The sequence below is a fragment of the Podarcis cretensis genome (assembly GCF_951804945.1).
Source record: "Podarcis cretensis genome assembly, chromosome: 4".
Lineage (NCBI taxonomy): Eukaryota > Metazoa > Chordata > Lepidosauria > Squamata > Lacertidae > Podarcis > Podarcis cretensis.
In genome coordinates, this window is record NC_137173.1 from 97,906,279 (window position 1) to 97,921,788 (window position 15,510).

Below are 15,510 nucleotides of genomic sequence, written 5' to 3' on the forward strand. Positions count from 1 at the left end.
AAGCTCAGGAACTTTCAGAGACCTTGTCTATCTCTTGGGATGTTGTCTTGCTGGAAATTGGATTCTGGAAACTGGATTCTGCTCTTGCATTGCTGCACTGATAGAGGGCTTGGGGATGCAGAAAAGTCCCTCATTTAAACAATATTTTTTTCAAAAAAATGCTTAATCTATAATATCATTATGGGGTGTTTTTGAAGCAATACAAGACTGCACATGGGCAGTCTCTTGTGCAGTGGTACCTCAGGTTACATACGCTTCAGGTTACATACGCTTCAGGTTACAGACTCCGCTAACCCAGAAATAGTACCTTGGGTTAAGAACTTTGCTTCAGGATGAGAACAGAAATCGTGCAGCAGCGCGGCGGCAGCGGGAGGCCCCATTAGCTAAAGTGGTCTTCAGGTTAAGAACAGTTTCAGGTTAAGAACGGACCTCCGGAACGAATTAAGTACTTAACCTGAGGTACCACTGTATTGCAAGACAGCCTTGTGGGATGAAAGTCAGTCTACCTCAACCTCACCAGCAGGTGCCATTGGGAATGTGAAGCAAGCCTTGTGGGCCTTGGGGACACCATGGTGCAAAAGCAAATTGTACTTTGGGTCCCCCTACCTTTCACAAGGGTCTCTTGCTAGGAGACTTAATTAGTCGTAGCCTTTCCCTGGGGGCTTGGTGGGAGGAGGAGAGAGTTTAGTGGAACTAAACTCCAAATGATTCCTCTTCTTGGCTACATTTAAGGTTAATTCACAGACAAATTGTGGTGTGTTAGGTTGTGATTTAGTTTTGGTTTCATGCCTCGGAAGACCACGGTGGTGCTATCTGCACACTGATTTTTACTGTAAAAAATATTTTCTTGGTGCAATTGTTGAGTGTAGATGATCTGGTGTAGAGAACTGTTGTGCTGGTCAAAGCGAAAAGTCTCCCAAGAGGTATAATCTCATGCAGTTCGAAATACACTTCCCACTACGTTGAATGTATAAAAACACTCCCAATACTTGTTGGAAATGTAAAACACAAGAAGGGACATTTTATCATGCTTGGTGGACATGTTAAAAAAAAACCCAAAATTGATATGGAGAATTTTGAAGATTAACTTTCAACTGAAGCCAGAATTCTTCCTGCTGGGATTTAATGATATACAGTTAGTAAAGAACTATGGAACTTTGCTTCAATATATGATTTTGACAGTGAGACTTACATGCACAAAGATGGAAGGGCTCATCACTACTAACATTGGAGGAATGGCTGTTAAAATTAATGGACTTAGCTGAGATGGCAAAACTGACATGTTTATTCAGAGAAAAGTCGCTGTTAATGTTTATGGCAGATTGGAAAACTTTCATAGACCTTTTGCGCAAAAAAGAAAATGAAATGATGACATTTGAATTTGAGGATGGAAGATTAGGTTTGTTTGTAGAAACTGGCTTTGGAGGGTGTTATACTCGAGTGGATATTGTTTATATACAGTTGTCCGATGAAGAACTTGGAAGTTCTTTAACTTCTGAACTTTCTTTTCTCTGTCTGTATCTTTTATTCTCTTGTATATTCCTTCTTCTTTCTTTCTCTCTCTCTCTCTTTCCTTCTTTCCCCTTTTTCTCTTTTTTTCTGTGATCTAATTGTATTCAGATCAATGCTTTAGTTTTGGACAAAAAAAGGACATATGATATTAACCTTTCTATTTCTCTTTATAAAAAACCAATTAAAAAAATTATTTTAAAAGAGAGAAAGAGGACACTTCCCAATATTTTTGCCACCCGTGTCCTTGTGTTCTCTGCCTGAAAGAGCTCTGCCCTGTTAAATGACTATGCCCTTTCTCTCTTACTGCTCACTATACCTAGAATTCTGTGCCAGAGCACTTACATCATAGTTTCGCCTCTTCCTCTTCAATTTCCTCCTCACAGTGTTTTCTGTGACTTTTTTGGCCTACCGCCTCCTCCAACCAAAGCAAAACCAAGATATAACTAGATTTGCTCATTTCCTTCTGTTCCTCCCCCTGTTGACTTCCCCATCACCCAATTTTAAATTGTAAGCTCTGTTGGGCAGGGGCCCATATCTTGTGATTATGTTTCCCTATAAGACACCATGTACATGATTTATGGCTCTGTACAAAGCAAGAACAGGAAGCCTGAGGCCCTCAAGCTGTTGCTGGACTCCAGCTCCCCATCAGCCCCAGCTGGCATGGCCAGTGATCAGGCATGTTGGGAGTTGTAGTTCAACAATATCTGGGGAGCTGCAGTTACAGATAGGTAGCTGTGTTGGTCTGCCATAGTCAAAACAAAATAAAAGAAAAAAAATCTTTCCAGTAGCACCTTAAAGACCAACTAAGTTAGTTCTAGGTATGAGCTTTCGTGTGCATGCACACTTCTTCAGATACAGGTTCTCCATCCCTGGTATAAACAATCATCCAAAATTCAAAATAGTCATAATACAGGGGGGATGTATTTTTCATGTTGCCAATCAACCCTTAATCTGGTGTCCTTGCAGCACAAACCTATAAATATCTTCTCAGAGGTAAGTGCAATGGGATTTACTTCCATGTAAGTTTGTACATAATTGCCTTCCTATGCTCGCTTTTGAATTGATGCTTTTGAATTCTGGTGCTGGAGGAGACTCTTGAGAGTCCCACGGACTGCAAGAAGATCAAACCTATCCATTCTTAAGGAAATCAGCCCTGAGTGCTCACTGGAAGGACAGATCATGAAGCTGAGGCTCCAGTACTTTGGCCACCTCATGAGAAGAGAAGACTCCCTGGAAAAGACCCTGATGTTGGGAAAGATGGAGGGCACAAGAAGGGGATGAAGGAGGACGAGATGGTTGGACAGTGTTCTCGAAGATACAAACATGAGTTTGACCAAACTGCGGGAGGCAGTGAAAGACAGGGGGGCCTGGCGTGCTCTGGTCCAGGGGGTCACGAAGAGTCGGAGGCGACTAAACGAATAAACAACAACAACAAATGCTCGCTTACCTGGGAATAAGGCCCATTAAACTTCCGTGAGATTTCTGGCTGAGTAGACTTGCCTTGGATTCCACTGCCTATCACTGTGAATGATGAACCATCACAAGTCTTGCAATCATTTTGAACAATACATTTTTTTGCACTCCTATCTTAAATCCATATACTTATATACATGCCTCATCAAGTTCAATGGGACTTAACTTCCTCGAATTGTAGCCTTTTCAGAAATTTGTGGTTACCACTGTGAGATACGCAGAAAATCACAGGAACGTTTGGTGTGATTTTTTCTTATCACGGCCTCTCTGATCTGTATCCTTCCTCGTTCTTCCTTTGCTTTATGTCCCTTAGTAGGGACGCAGGTGGCGCTGTGGGTTAAAGCCTCAGCGCCTAGGACTTGCCGATCGAAAGGTCGGCGGTTCGAATCCCTGCGGCGGGGTGCGCTCCCGCTGCTCGGTCCCAGCGCCTGCCAACCTAGCAGTTCGAAAGCACCTCCGGGTGCAAGTAGATAAATAGGGACCGCTTACCAGCGGGAAGGTAAACGGCGTTTCCGTGTGCGGCTCTGGCTCGCCAGAGCAGCGATGTCACGCTGGCCACGTGACCCGGAAGTGTCTCCGGACAGCGCTGGCCCCTGGCCTCTTAAGTGAGATGGGTGCACAACCCCAGAGTCTGTCAAGACTGGCCCGTACGGGCAGGGGTACCTTTACATTTACCTTTAGTTTGGCCACTTCATTGCGATATTTCATTTCTCACCACTAATACAGAAACATTTCAAATTCTGCGTTCCAGATGCGAAGATATAAAAAGAGGCAGGGTTTTCCTTTAAACTGTGCTTCTTCCTTAGAGATATATGGTTTACCTCCAATGCCTAGATTTCCAAAAGCAGTGGTGCTGCGTTGGCTGAAGAGTTGTTAAAATGGATTACTGATATTACAAGATTGTCAAAACATGTTTTGCTGGCAAAGGCAAACTTCCTTGCACATTACATGACTGTGATGTATTTATGTGGGGGAAAGTATTCCTTTTAGTGCTTTTGCTTCTATCCATTTGTTCAGTTTGCCGGCTTCTTCCTGATTAAATGTCTGGCTTTGATCAGTGATTTTCTTAGGGCCCTTCAGAAGCTTATCAGGGATTCCTCACCGAGAAGATCAACGGTGGTGGACAAGCATCTCTGAAAGGCAGCTTAACCTCTCCCATTGCTTCCTGCGGAAAGTGCGGCTGGGGCAGGCTTTTTGAACTCTGAATTCATGTACAGTAGCAGTACGACAACCACTCAAGACATATGAACTGAGTGTGCAACATATAATATGCCCCAGAATTCTTCACAAACTTCTAGAAAGCTAATGCAGCTAACATCAGGATTCCTTTTAGCCAGATGAGTCACTATGCAAAAGGATTAAAATAGCATCCCAACCATTTCTACCTTCAAGAATCTCCATGTTTTCTTGTCTGCACCATGGAACATCTTCCATGGAATTCCAGCATCTTGCAGAGGATTCTGGGAATGAAGACCAGCATTCTATATGTTGCAATGTAGAGTTACTGACTCCCACCTTGTCCTAGGCAGCCCCAACAGAGGAAGGCACACATCTGATAGTCAGTTCTTTGTTGAGAACAGGACGTACTTGGCAGCAACTCCATGATGCCCTGGATACACATGCTGTCCCCATGTCTGCACCCTGTGGAGCAGTTGCAACAGCAGTGGGAATGTGTCCCCCCCCCCAGCTTACGAGTGTCATGGGCCAGGGGTCAGCTTTACCTGCTGGGCAGCAGCCTGAAGGAGCAGAAGGTGAAGAGACTCCACCTGCTACTGATCAGCCTTCTTGCTCCTGATGAGAACCAGCTTTTTAAAGTAGGGTTTCCAGCCTCAGTCAGTTGCTGGAGACAACATTCGTTGTTCCCGACCAGACCTTGCTGCTTCTTGTGACCTCGGCGTGCACAATCTCAGGCTTCTCCTACATGGAAGTTGTCGCTGCTCTTCCCTCTTCAAACCCCTCTTGGTTCTAGGAGACATTGTGGTGGGAGATGGCAGGTATTTGACTGGCCAGTCCCTCTCTGGAACAGCCTCTTCCTCCAACACATCCTGAATGCCCACCTTTGCCTCTGAGAGCTCTGGTCATTCCTCCACCCCCTTCCCACCCTGGCTCCTGCCTCGCAGGTGGTGCCTGTTGGGATTTTGACTACGGGCCATTCTGTGCAGCTTCACACAGAGTCAATTAAGAGTTGGCCGAAAGCCAAGAAGACTGAGCAGAGAGGAGTTATTCTGCCTGGAGATATGAGACCTTGGATACAGCTCTACCATTGGTTAAGGTTTCACACAGGCATGATGACTTATGACCTTACTGACTGGAATGTGTGTTGGTCAGTGTGGTGTCCTGTGAGTCGTTTGGAGTTTGTTAAGAGAGCGCTAGTTAAGATCCGTATCTGTTCTTGTATGTACGTAGTAACTTGTAGAGTCTGCTGTAAATAATAAAAATCTGTAAGTAACCAAGTTACTATACTAATAGAAGCATCTGGTTCCTGCTTCGTCCATCCTGCCTGCAACTGATTGCTTTCTGGAACTCTGCGTATGCTCTGCTAAGGTCTGGCTAAGGTCCTGCAACAGGTCAAAGTTGCAAAACACAGATAACCCCCCAAATCACTAGCCCCCTCTGCTGGTCAGTCCCCTAGTGTCCTACCTCTGACACACACCTGTCAGAGCCCTGCTAGTCCTGACACACTTGCATCAGGGCTCTTTAACATGCTTTGGAAGTGAACGGGGGCTGCCACAGCTTTGGTGCCCAAGCAAATGTTTAAAAGATAGTGGCATACAAAGGATCATGAATTTGGGGTACTGGAGGAGACAGGTGGGTCCTTACACATGCAGCACACAGATTTATTTTGGCTGTTCATACACACACAGCCAAATTGGCCACAGATATTACTGTGCTATTGTGTTCGTTTCTCTCCCCCAGGAACCGACTCTTTCCCCCTCATTATACTTTATTGATAATAACCAGCAACTTTCAAGTACGAATGTGTCAGTTGTCATTTAATTTCCCCATTCTTCCATTTGGAAGAAATGGACTGGAAAAAAGCTGCCCCAGCGAGAATCCTCTGTGAACTTTGGAACATACTTAGTAACATATTAATGTGGGGGAAAGGAAGAGTTTGTATATTCTGGAGTTCAGTGTAGCTGCTGAAATTGTAAGCTGTGGAGTCCACAGTTCAGATCTCATCTTTGCCAAAGCATGTTCTCCAATAAATGAGAGCACGTGTTGCAGTGTGGGCCACCAGGCCAGGCCTCTTGTTGCCAGGCAGAATAGTTGTTGCCTGGCATCATTATTGGGTAACCGGGTTGCTGGGGCAAATTGTATGTTGCAAATTGGGTGGGTGGGACCATAGTCTTTAAATATTGGTGCACTCTGGTTTCTCTTTCTCTTTGCAGAGTGCATTGGATCACCCGCCCGCCCACCCTCTTTTCCGGTTGACCTTGCTTTGCCTGTCATGGGGTCGTCTGCCTTGGCGCAGGGGCCTAGTAGGAATTTTGCCATTTGGTGATTGGCTGTGCCATTTGGTTTTTGCCTACTACTCAGCAATTCGTCACAACTTGTAAGGTTGTGGTTAGGCATTGGTTATAATATGCTGGTGGTGGAGGGGTCAGGTTAGGCCGTGCCTGCCCCTCCCGTTGCGCTGAAGGGAATTCCGTTAAAGGAATCCTGGGGCTTGCCATGATTTCGTCCAATCCCTGTCATGGGACCAGGGCCGCCCAATCCCTGTCATGGGAATCCTTGTCATAGGACCAGGCCGGCAAGCTTTTGGGGAGCTGCTGGGGTGAGCGGCGTGGGTCCGACGCTTAGCTCAAATGATCCCCAAGTTAGACTTTCCCTTCTACTGGCTACCGATCGGACCTCGGGATGTCAGTTCTGTCCCAGGCGGGGGGACAGATAGTCATAACCAATGTCTAAACAACCACTCACTGATTTTGTATTTAATAAAGTTGTGGCCAAAATAGTGCCCAAAAAACCAAAACTAAATTACGTGTTATGTGTGAAGTTATTTGAGGGGTGGCCTGGGGACCTACACACGCAAGAGCCAAATCTTTAGGCAGCCTTACGGGCAAACTATGATACATTACATGCCTTTGAGGTATCTGCCTTCCAAAGTGATGGCAGTGGGACACAATTAGCATTGGGTGAACCTTGTCCAATATCTGCGCCAACAGCAGGTTAATTTTTGTCAGACAGCAGCATGGCGGGGGATAGATTGATCACCCCTCCCAGTGCCCTGTGGCTCCAGACCTGATTGGTTCCCCATGTGGGTGCCATTTCCAAAAACAAAAATATATGTTAAATGCGATGGCACCTTAAATGTAACATGTTGCTCGGCTGTTAGGCACAATAGTCTTCTCTTAGACATTATTTCTCAATCTGCAATCTATTGCTGATCTTCTTACTAGTTGCAGTCATGTGCAAACATCACTGGCCATTTATACAATGGATGAGATTGTGCAGAGCACATCATAAACAAAGAACTGCCCTGAACCTTCTTAAATGTTGCATAAATGCTTGAGGATATTTTTACGCATGTGTGTAGCGAGTGTCCAGATTCTGGTGGCTGTTGACAGTCCCACATGATTACTGACAACCCCAGTTTAATTTCATATATGTTCAAAACAGATCCATATATTTCCACTTTTTTAAAAAGACATGTAATAAGAATGGCTGGCAATTGGATTAAGGTTTGTGAATGTGTTGCCAAATTCTCGTACATTCATAATACTTGTCAGGGCCTGTTGACCTGCGCAGCGCACCTAAATGTCCGACGTTTGCTTTAACAATCTTACAAGTGCCTGTTTTATTTAATAAAATTTAGATGCCTCAAAAGGTTTACCTGCACACACACATACACACGTGCTGTGTCTCCATTGCAATATTGGACACTGACCAATCTGGGATTTTAGAGTAATCTCTTGATCTCTTCCTCTGTTCCCAAGTATGCAGAATCTTCCAACTGCAGTTCTCTAATAAGCTGTCAGGCCAGAAGATGAATATAAGCCAAGGGTTGTTTTTTTTTATCAGGAAGGAAGCTCTGCTGATGGAGCCGTACTTCTATTTAACACTTAATTACGAAGCAGGGCACAAAGACAAAAGCCTTTGAGATGGTTGCCATTAGAAACTGAGCCACCGTTCTTAGGGCTCTGGTCACTCTGCACTTCCCCACCTGCTCTCCTCTCTTCACCCTGCCGACTCACCCCCTCCTCTCCTTTAATTGACTGACCTTGCCTTGCCCGGGCGAGCTGAACTTGGTGGTTCTGCTGTTTTCCGTCGCTGCTAAGCTGAGCCACTGAAAGCAGAAGCTGGTAAAGGCTGGTGCCAGGTTTACAAAGAAGGAATCCCCCCCCCCTTCCCGCCAAAGGAGGAGTCTTTGCAAATATGGATCTATGTAAAGAAAGGACTGAGTGGGTGTACATGTGAATGCATGCGCCCTCTCCTGCAGAATTGGATACGGACATTTCCATTTACTCGAGGCAACTGTGGAAAGAAAGCTCTGTTGACCTATTTTGCCATCCAGCAAGGGAGGTGTCCGCATTAATCAGGAACCAGCTGACCATTTTCACTGCTAATCTCACATAGCCAACATGCTTCTACTTTCAAAGGGAAAGCCATAATTTGTTTGCTTGTTTTCTACTTACCATAATTTCCAGAAACATACTGGATTTAGCAATGTGGCATTTTATTAAATCAGTGGTTTTCAAATTCTGCTCCAGAGTTCTTGGAAGTTTGTATTGGACTGAATCACCACTATCAATCAACTCCATTCACTGCAGAGGATTGGTGTCAATGTATTATTATTATTATTATTATTATTATTATTATTATTATTATTAATTTCTTGTATCCCATTGCAGCTTCCAATGAAATATAAGGAATACAACACATCAAATATTAAAAGGTTTCTGAAACAGGGCTGCCTTCAGATGTCTTCTTAAAGTTGTATAGTTATTTATCTCCTTAACATCTGATTATTATTATTTAAATTTGTATACTGCCCTATACCTGCAGGTCTCAGGGCAGTTCACAATATAAAACACAAAATACATAATCAAAACAAAAACGACTGAATAATCCCCTGTAGCTCACATCACTGCACCCCTCAACTCCCAGCTCTAACTTTGTCCTTCTAACGATTCATGAGTTGAGGGCCCCACCCTTTTGCCATCTCACCTAGAGCCCCTTTCCTTTGTTCTCCTAAATGGTGTCAGGGACCGAGCTGAGGAGGGCTGCACTGAGGAGGAATGGAAGGAGCCTTCTCTGGCTCCTGATCAGGATCCTGAATCTTCCCAGGAGCAGGAGGACAGTATAGATTTGGAACAGTGGTTTGCAGAGGGACATAGTTCAGAAGGCAGAAGCTGGGAAGTACTGGGTGGTGAACACCTAGGAGGAAAAGAACTGGGAAAGAGAGTTGACAGACTCACTGTCGCTGGAAAGCATTCATCCGCTCAGCCCAAGGTCAAGAAGAACTGATAAGGTGGCAGCACAGAAAGCACAGTGGTTATGAGCTCAGGTTGCCAGACGCAGTAGTGATGTGGGTGACTAGTGAGGAAGTGGGTGGAACCCTTAATTGGGAGCACCACCATTCCTAGGAAATTGATTCTTCTCTTGCTGTGATCATTAAAGTTTCTAACTGGTAAGAAGACTCATTTTCCTTTGTTCTGCTTATGTACTGCCAAAGGGGGGAAGGAAGTTGATTCCCTGAAGCCTGACAAATGGCCCATCACCCAGGCGATCACCTCATCAGGAAGCTAGCCTCGCTTATATTTTAACACTTGCTGGAGCCAAGAGTTAGACAGATTTGGGCATAAAGCGTACTTCCACCCACTGCAGACTCATAACAATACTGTCCCCTTTCTCTTCCTGAACTGAGTTGCTGTTCACAGCCACAGCAGATCCATCTGAAGGCTGAGAGGGATACACTTCAGGCAGAGGAGAGGCAAAACATGTTTTATGGACAGGGCAATGCTTTAGACGAATTCAGGTGTCCTCATCACTCTGCGACAACGGCTGTCAAGTCTGAAACTGCTCTCTCATAAGCAACTTAAGACTGTAAGAAAGAGCTTTAACAGGGGAGAGAGGTTGAGTAAATTCTCCTTTGAGGCAGCAGCAGCATTAGGATAGCAGCCGTCACCTGTGGATGGTTGGAGCCCTGGAAAGGGGAAAGGTTAATCTAAAAGTTAAATAGCAAAGAAATTGAAGGCAAGGAAAAGCCTGAAAAGTCGTTCTTCTCTCACCCTTACAGCTTATCTTCGTCAGATGGAGTAACTCTCCCTCGTCTCCTGTGGACCATAGTGGGTTTCTTAATCCATCTTGATGCAAAATATAATCCTTTCAATTAGACTTTCCCTAACCCTAATGCAATGGGCCATTAAGATCTGAAGAGCTCTCCAGCCTGTTTTTCTTATAACAAACATCCACCATCTTTGGCATCAATCCTCTATACTGTATGTTGAATAGAGTCTGTAAACAAAGGTCCTTTCTGCCATTTTAATATAGCCCTCATTTTCTGGGTGAAGACATGTTTGGAATAGATAGCTTCAGTACACCCCCCTGTGTGAATACTGTATAAATGGAGGGGAATAATTTAAATCAGTACGATATTTCGTTCTTGGCACCAGATCAGGTATCTTAATGCCCATAGAACATGCTCCACCAATCTTTCTCCGGCTCAGGCAGACTGTGGAGTTCCCAGTTATGCCCAACTCAGGGACTGGTTTTTCTAGAAGAAACCTTTTCTGTGGGGAGAAACATGGTCAGCCATACCTGGTTCATGGGCCTTAGATTTCCAATTCCCATGTTTTCAAATTGTGATTAGGTTTATACAACGTTGTGCATGTAAACCACAGCTTCCTTTTCACCTCAGGAGCCAGAAACAAATAACAGAAATGGAAGAAGCAAAGCAAAACACAGTGACAAATAGATACAGCATTATGAAATATATATGGACATTAAAATATATCAGCTTGGACACTACGGTACAGGACTTTCCAATGGCAACCATTTTGGGGTTTGCGAGCGGTATTGGAATGAATATTGGAGGTTTGTCCTTCTAAGCAAATTCCTGAGTCATCTCTCTGGTCTGAACTATTAGAATTATTTGGGCATCTGCTAACCTTATTCTAGTCACTGATCTTCCTATTTATTGTTCTACAAGAGCGCTTGCATATTTGATCCTCTGCTACTGATCCGCTTCTTCAGGATAAAGCTTTCTGGATTTCAGACATACAGCTCATCTCAAGTATTGACTACCTCTTGAACTGGAGGCCCTGACCAAATTATCATCTTAACTGACCCCTTCCACACAAGAGCAAGGCTTCATAATAAGCATAAGATGGTGGCCCAAGTGACTCCCTTCCCCAAAAGTCGACAATGGACAAATGGCTACCAATTATTATGCTGATGCCGAGATATCTGGGAGAGTTCTCACAAGCACAGCAGTTTGTGCTATTGCATTTGTGTTTCTTTAAGACACCATTGAGCCCTCAGACATCTGATTATGTCAGTAGTTGGGAAGTTGACAGAAAAGTAATGAAGCTTGCAAAGGTTAATTTGTGGAGGCAAAATCTTGTCAGGAAGCAGCAGTACAGAGCAATATTTTCTAATCTGTGAGACTTATGTTCTCAGATGGTGGAGCTAAAGTGAGGAAAAGGGGAAATTAAGCAAAAAGGCTTTGGGTTAAATTTGTTGTGGGAGATTTAGCCCAGGTTTTGAATGGATGTGTATAGGAGTCTGAGACTTCTTAAGAGATTGTTGAGCAAGTGAAATTCCTGGATATGTACCTGGAATTTGTCAAAAAATCAGATGAAAAATTATAATTTGAATATAATGTGGAGAGTCAAATAGATAAAACAACATCTGTCCCTGGATGGACTCAGGTTGGTGTTTGAAACCCCTAATAAGTGTGAGTGTGTGTGAATTCAACAGTGCTTAGTTTGATTTTGGTTGTTAGTTTGTTGGTGATGTTAATATTGTTTTGTGGATTATGAATGCTGTAAGGCTTTGTGAAGTTTGTAATACAACTTTTCTTGTGGTTGCGCTGTTTACCCTATTTTTAAGTTGTTCTGTTAATAGTGCTTTATAGAAGGTGGCTGTTTTACAGATGATTTGTTAATTATTTTATATGATTTATGTTGTAATTGTGATGTTCTACTATGTTATTATAGGGACACGGGTGGTGCTGTGGTCTAAACCACTAGCACTAGCAATTCAAAACCACTAGCAATTCAAAACCACTAGCAATTCAAAAGCACGTCAAAGTGCAAGTAGATATATAGGTACCACTTCAGCAGGAAGGTAAACAGCGTTTCTGTGCGCTGCTCTGGTTCGCCAGAAGCAGCTTAGTTATGCTGGCCACATGACCCAGAAGCTATCTGTGGACAAACACTGGCTCCCTTGGCCTATAAAGCAAGATGAGCGCCGCAACCCCAGAGTCTTCCACGACTGGACCTAACGGTCAGGGGTACCTTTTCCTTTACCATTACTATGTTATTATTTATTGAATGTAAGCCACTTTGTGACTCGTGTAAGTAAAAAGTGTCATAGAAATATAAATCAAGCTGTTTCTGGGGAGCCCCAATGTTTCCCAGAACACAGTTTGAAAACTAGTATCCTACCTGAGGTTGGGGTAAACAATAGGGATTTCCTTGTGGAACGCCTTCACATCAGATGTCACGGTAATCTTTAACTACACAACTTTTAGAAGACACCTGAAGACATCCTTATATCAGGAAGTTTTTAATGTTTGATGTTATATATGTGTTTGAAGCTGCCGAGAGTGTCTGGGGCAACCCAAGGGATGATAATAATAACGATGATGATGATGTAATTTAGCATTCAGTAAATGGTCTTCTGTATTCAGCTGTACAGAAGAGCTATAGGTCAGTGGGAGAGCATCTGCTTCACATGCACAATGTTCTGGGTTCAATTCCTGCCATTTCCAGTTAGGGCTGGGAGAGACTCCTGCCTGCCCGATGAATCACTGATTCAGGCAGCTTCCAGTGTTTCTTTGTTCAGCCTCAGTCCAGGTACGAGCTAGAGATGGAGAGCCACTCATCTGCCATGGCTATTTAAATAAGCTCAGGCAGGTAACGATAAAAGAAATTCGGTTCCTAAAAGCACGGGCAAATTACGCAAAGCTGAGACCTGTTAAGTCACACAATAATCCAAATGCCAATACCATCGTAACAGTCAGGAAAGGAAATAAGATTAAAAGACACGATATCTCGCCAAAAGTGGGCAAGTGCTAAAGGAAATGGCTGCAGTAAAAAGCTCTGGGAGCCTCACAGTCCATAGGTGCGTGGATGATGGATGTTAATTCAATCCCGTATAACAAGGCTGTTCCAAAATGTTATTGGCCCAATAAATTCAGGGCACTGCAGCATATTGCAGGCTATGGTGGCCATGCCAGAAACAAAAAAGGGAGTGAGAAATGCCATCCGAAGTGTCTTATTATTATCCGAATCACTGGTTTCCCTTCAGACTAGCCAGCCAACCATTTGTAACCCGGCAAAAGCTCATGGAAAGTTCATGTGATGGCCTGGGAATCTGATTCAGAGGCTGAACCTGAGGAATCCCAGCCTGCACAGGAGTCCCCACCTCCAGGGCCGGCTGAGCCGGGGCAGGGGCTTGAACCTGAAGGGCCCTCACCTGTGCCAGATCCTCAGGAGCAGACACCAGCTGAATCCGCTCTGGCTCCGGAGGTGATCGAGGACCCATTGCCTGCAGGTGCTCCACTCTCAGCCCTGTCAGGGGAAGGTGAGGTTGCTTCTGGGTCCAGTAACCCTCCAGCCTCTCCTGAGCTTCAGAGGCGGAGGGAGGCGAAGAGAGGCGGAGGGAACTAAGTTCTCGCAGGAGGAGTGCTCGCCTCCAGGCCAGGAGAGGCGAGTCACCTGTGGACAGGGGCCGCCCTATGCCCTAGGAGATAAAGGCCAGCCTGCCCAGTCCCAGGTTGCAAGAGCAACATTGTTGGTTACCTGTTCCTGCCGGCACCCTGTTCTGCTTTCTGCCAGAGTTCCTGACCACGCCCGACTCCCTGCCTTGGATCCCGCTTCAGCCTCAGACCGGACACGGACCACGCCGCATGGTAACCCCCCCAGGACCAGCACAGTTCATCTGACCAATATGGGTTGTTGTTTTATATTTTTTCAAGCATTACTAAGTCACACATACATACCCCTTAAGCTAAGTAAGTGAAGGAAAAGGCAGTGGCAACAAAAAAACCCAGGTCCACTCAAAAGTAATGATTATGTTCTCAAAGATGAGGATGTGTGGGCATATCCATGAGGAATGCCATTGCTCAACGCAAATAAAATATGTGGATTGGGAAAATATTGTACTGTTATCCCTGTGCCTGCTACACTGACCCCACAATCATACCCTTCAACAGTACTGACAGGCAGGATTGGGCTGGCTCCAGGTTTTTATGGGTTGTTGGACAGTTAAGTTATGAGTCCAAGGGCATACTATTTTCAGGTGGAATTCAAGCACATACTGGCAAATTCAGGTTGCACAATTACAGCTGATTTGGAGCTCTTCTGCAAAAACAACAGCCCACCTCCCCCCCCCCCCCAAAAAAACCCAAAGACTTTTTGTGATAAGGAAAGTGATGTGGAAAAGCCCTGGAAAGTATGAAATAGCATTTTCTTGATCATCTAAACTGCCTGCAAACAAATCAGGATGGATGCTCAATAAACAGGTCTTCAGTGCTTTCCAAACAAAAATAAAGTTTTAGCAGAAATGCCTGATCAGTTTTCCTGACATGTTAACCCTTTTTATTGTCTTCAGACCACCCCCCCCAATGTACCCACAGCTTATGATCACTTAACAAAATTGTATGCTGATCATTGCCATGAATATGCCATTCCATGATTAAGGAGGAGCCAATACAGGTTATTAAAGTGATCTCTTGTCAGAACTAAACTGGGAATTTCTAAAACCCACGGCCAATTGGATGAATGAGCAGATAATAATTGTTTTGAACTGCATGCTTGCACAGACACACAAATGCTGCATTTATTTCCATTTTAACTCTATTTGGTTAGAATTTTGGTGATTGTATATTTTTAACTAGGGCCTTTATTGTATTTTCTTTGCATAGTTTTTCTTGTACACATTTTGCCATGCAAATGTTTATATGATCTTGGTTTTTGTTTATATTGCTCATTGGGTGAACTTTTAAAGGCCAATTAACATAGATGCTCAGAGAGAGAGAGAGAGAAAGATTCACTTTTTTAAAAAGAAAGAAAAGCACACCTGAGAGTGACTTCAGAAACTTAACAAATGATGCTTGATAAGGTCTAGGTGTTCCTCTGCACATGGTATTCAACTAGATTTTACTCAGAGTAGTCCTACTTAATATACCTAACTTCATCATGTTGATTAACTTCAGTGAGCCTACACATAAAACATCATTGAATACCACTGATGAAAGCACTTTCTTGAGACAATGAAATTATAATAACCATCCAAGCCAAACTGCCCTCTGCCAGGCAGGGGAACTGGAGAAAAACAGGCCTTCCAAGTTCCTTA

At 44.1% G+C, this 15,510-nt stretch overlaps 2 long non-coding RNA genes across 2 annotated transcripts in view; both read right to left on the reverse strand.

The window, feature by feature from the left end:
• The window catches only part of LOC307214440, a 34,392-nt gene extending 25,971 nt beyond the window's left edge, over positions 1–8,421 (reverse strand). The window contains exon 1 of the long non-coding RNA XR_013838093.1: positions 8,207–8,421. This is a non-coding gene — a long non-coding RNA (uncharacterized lncRNA). The remainder of the gene's footprint in view (positions 1–8,206) is intronic.
• LOC307214580 lies at positions 1,263–2,554 on the reverse strand. Its single transcript, XR_013838227.1, has 2 exons — positions 2,357–2,554; positions 1,263–2,216 (listed from the first exon to the last, which is right to left on the reverse strand). It is a non-coding gene; the product is annotated as an uncharacterized lncRNA (long non-coding RNA).
• Positions 8,422–15,510: the final 7,089 nt, after the last annotated feature.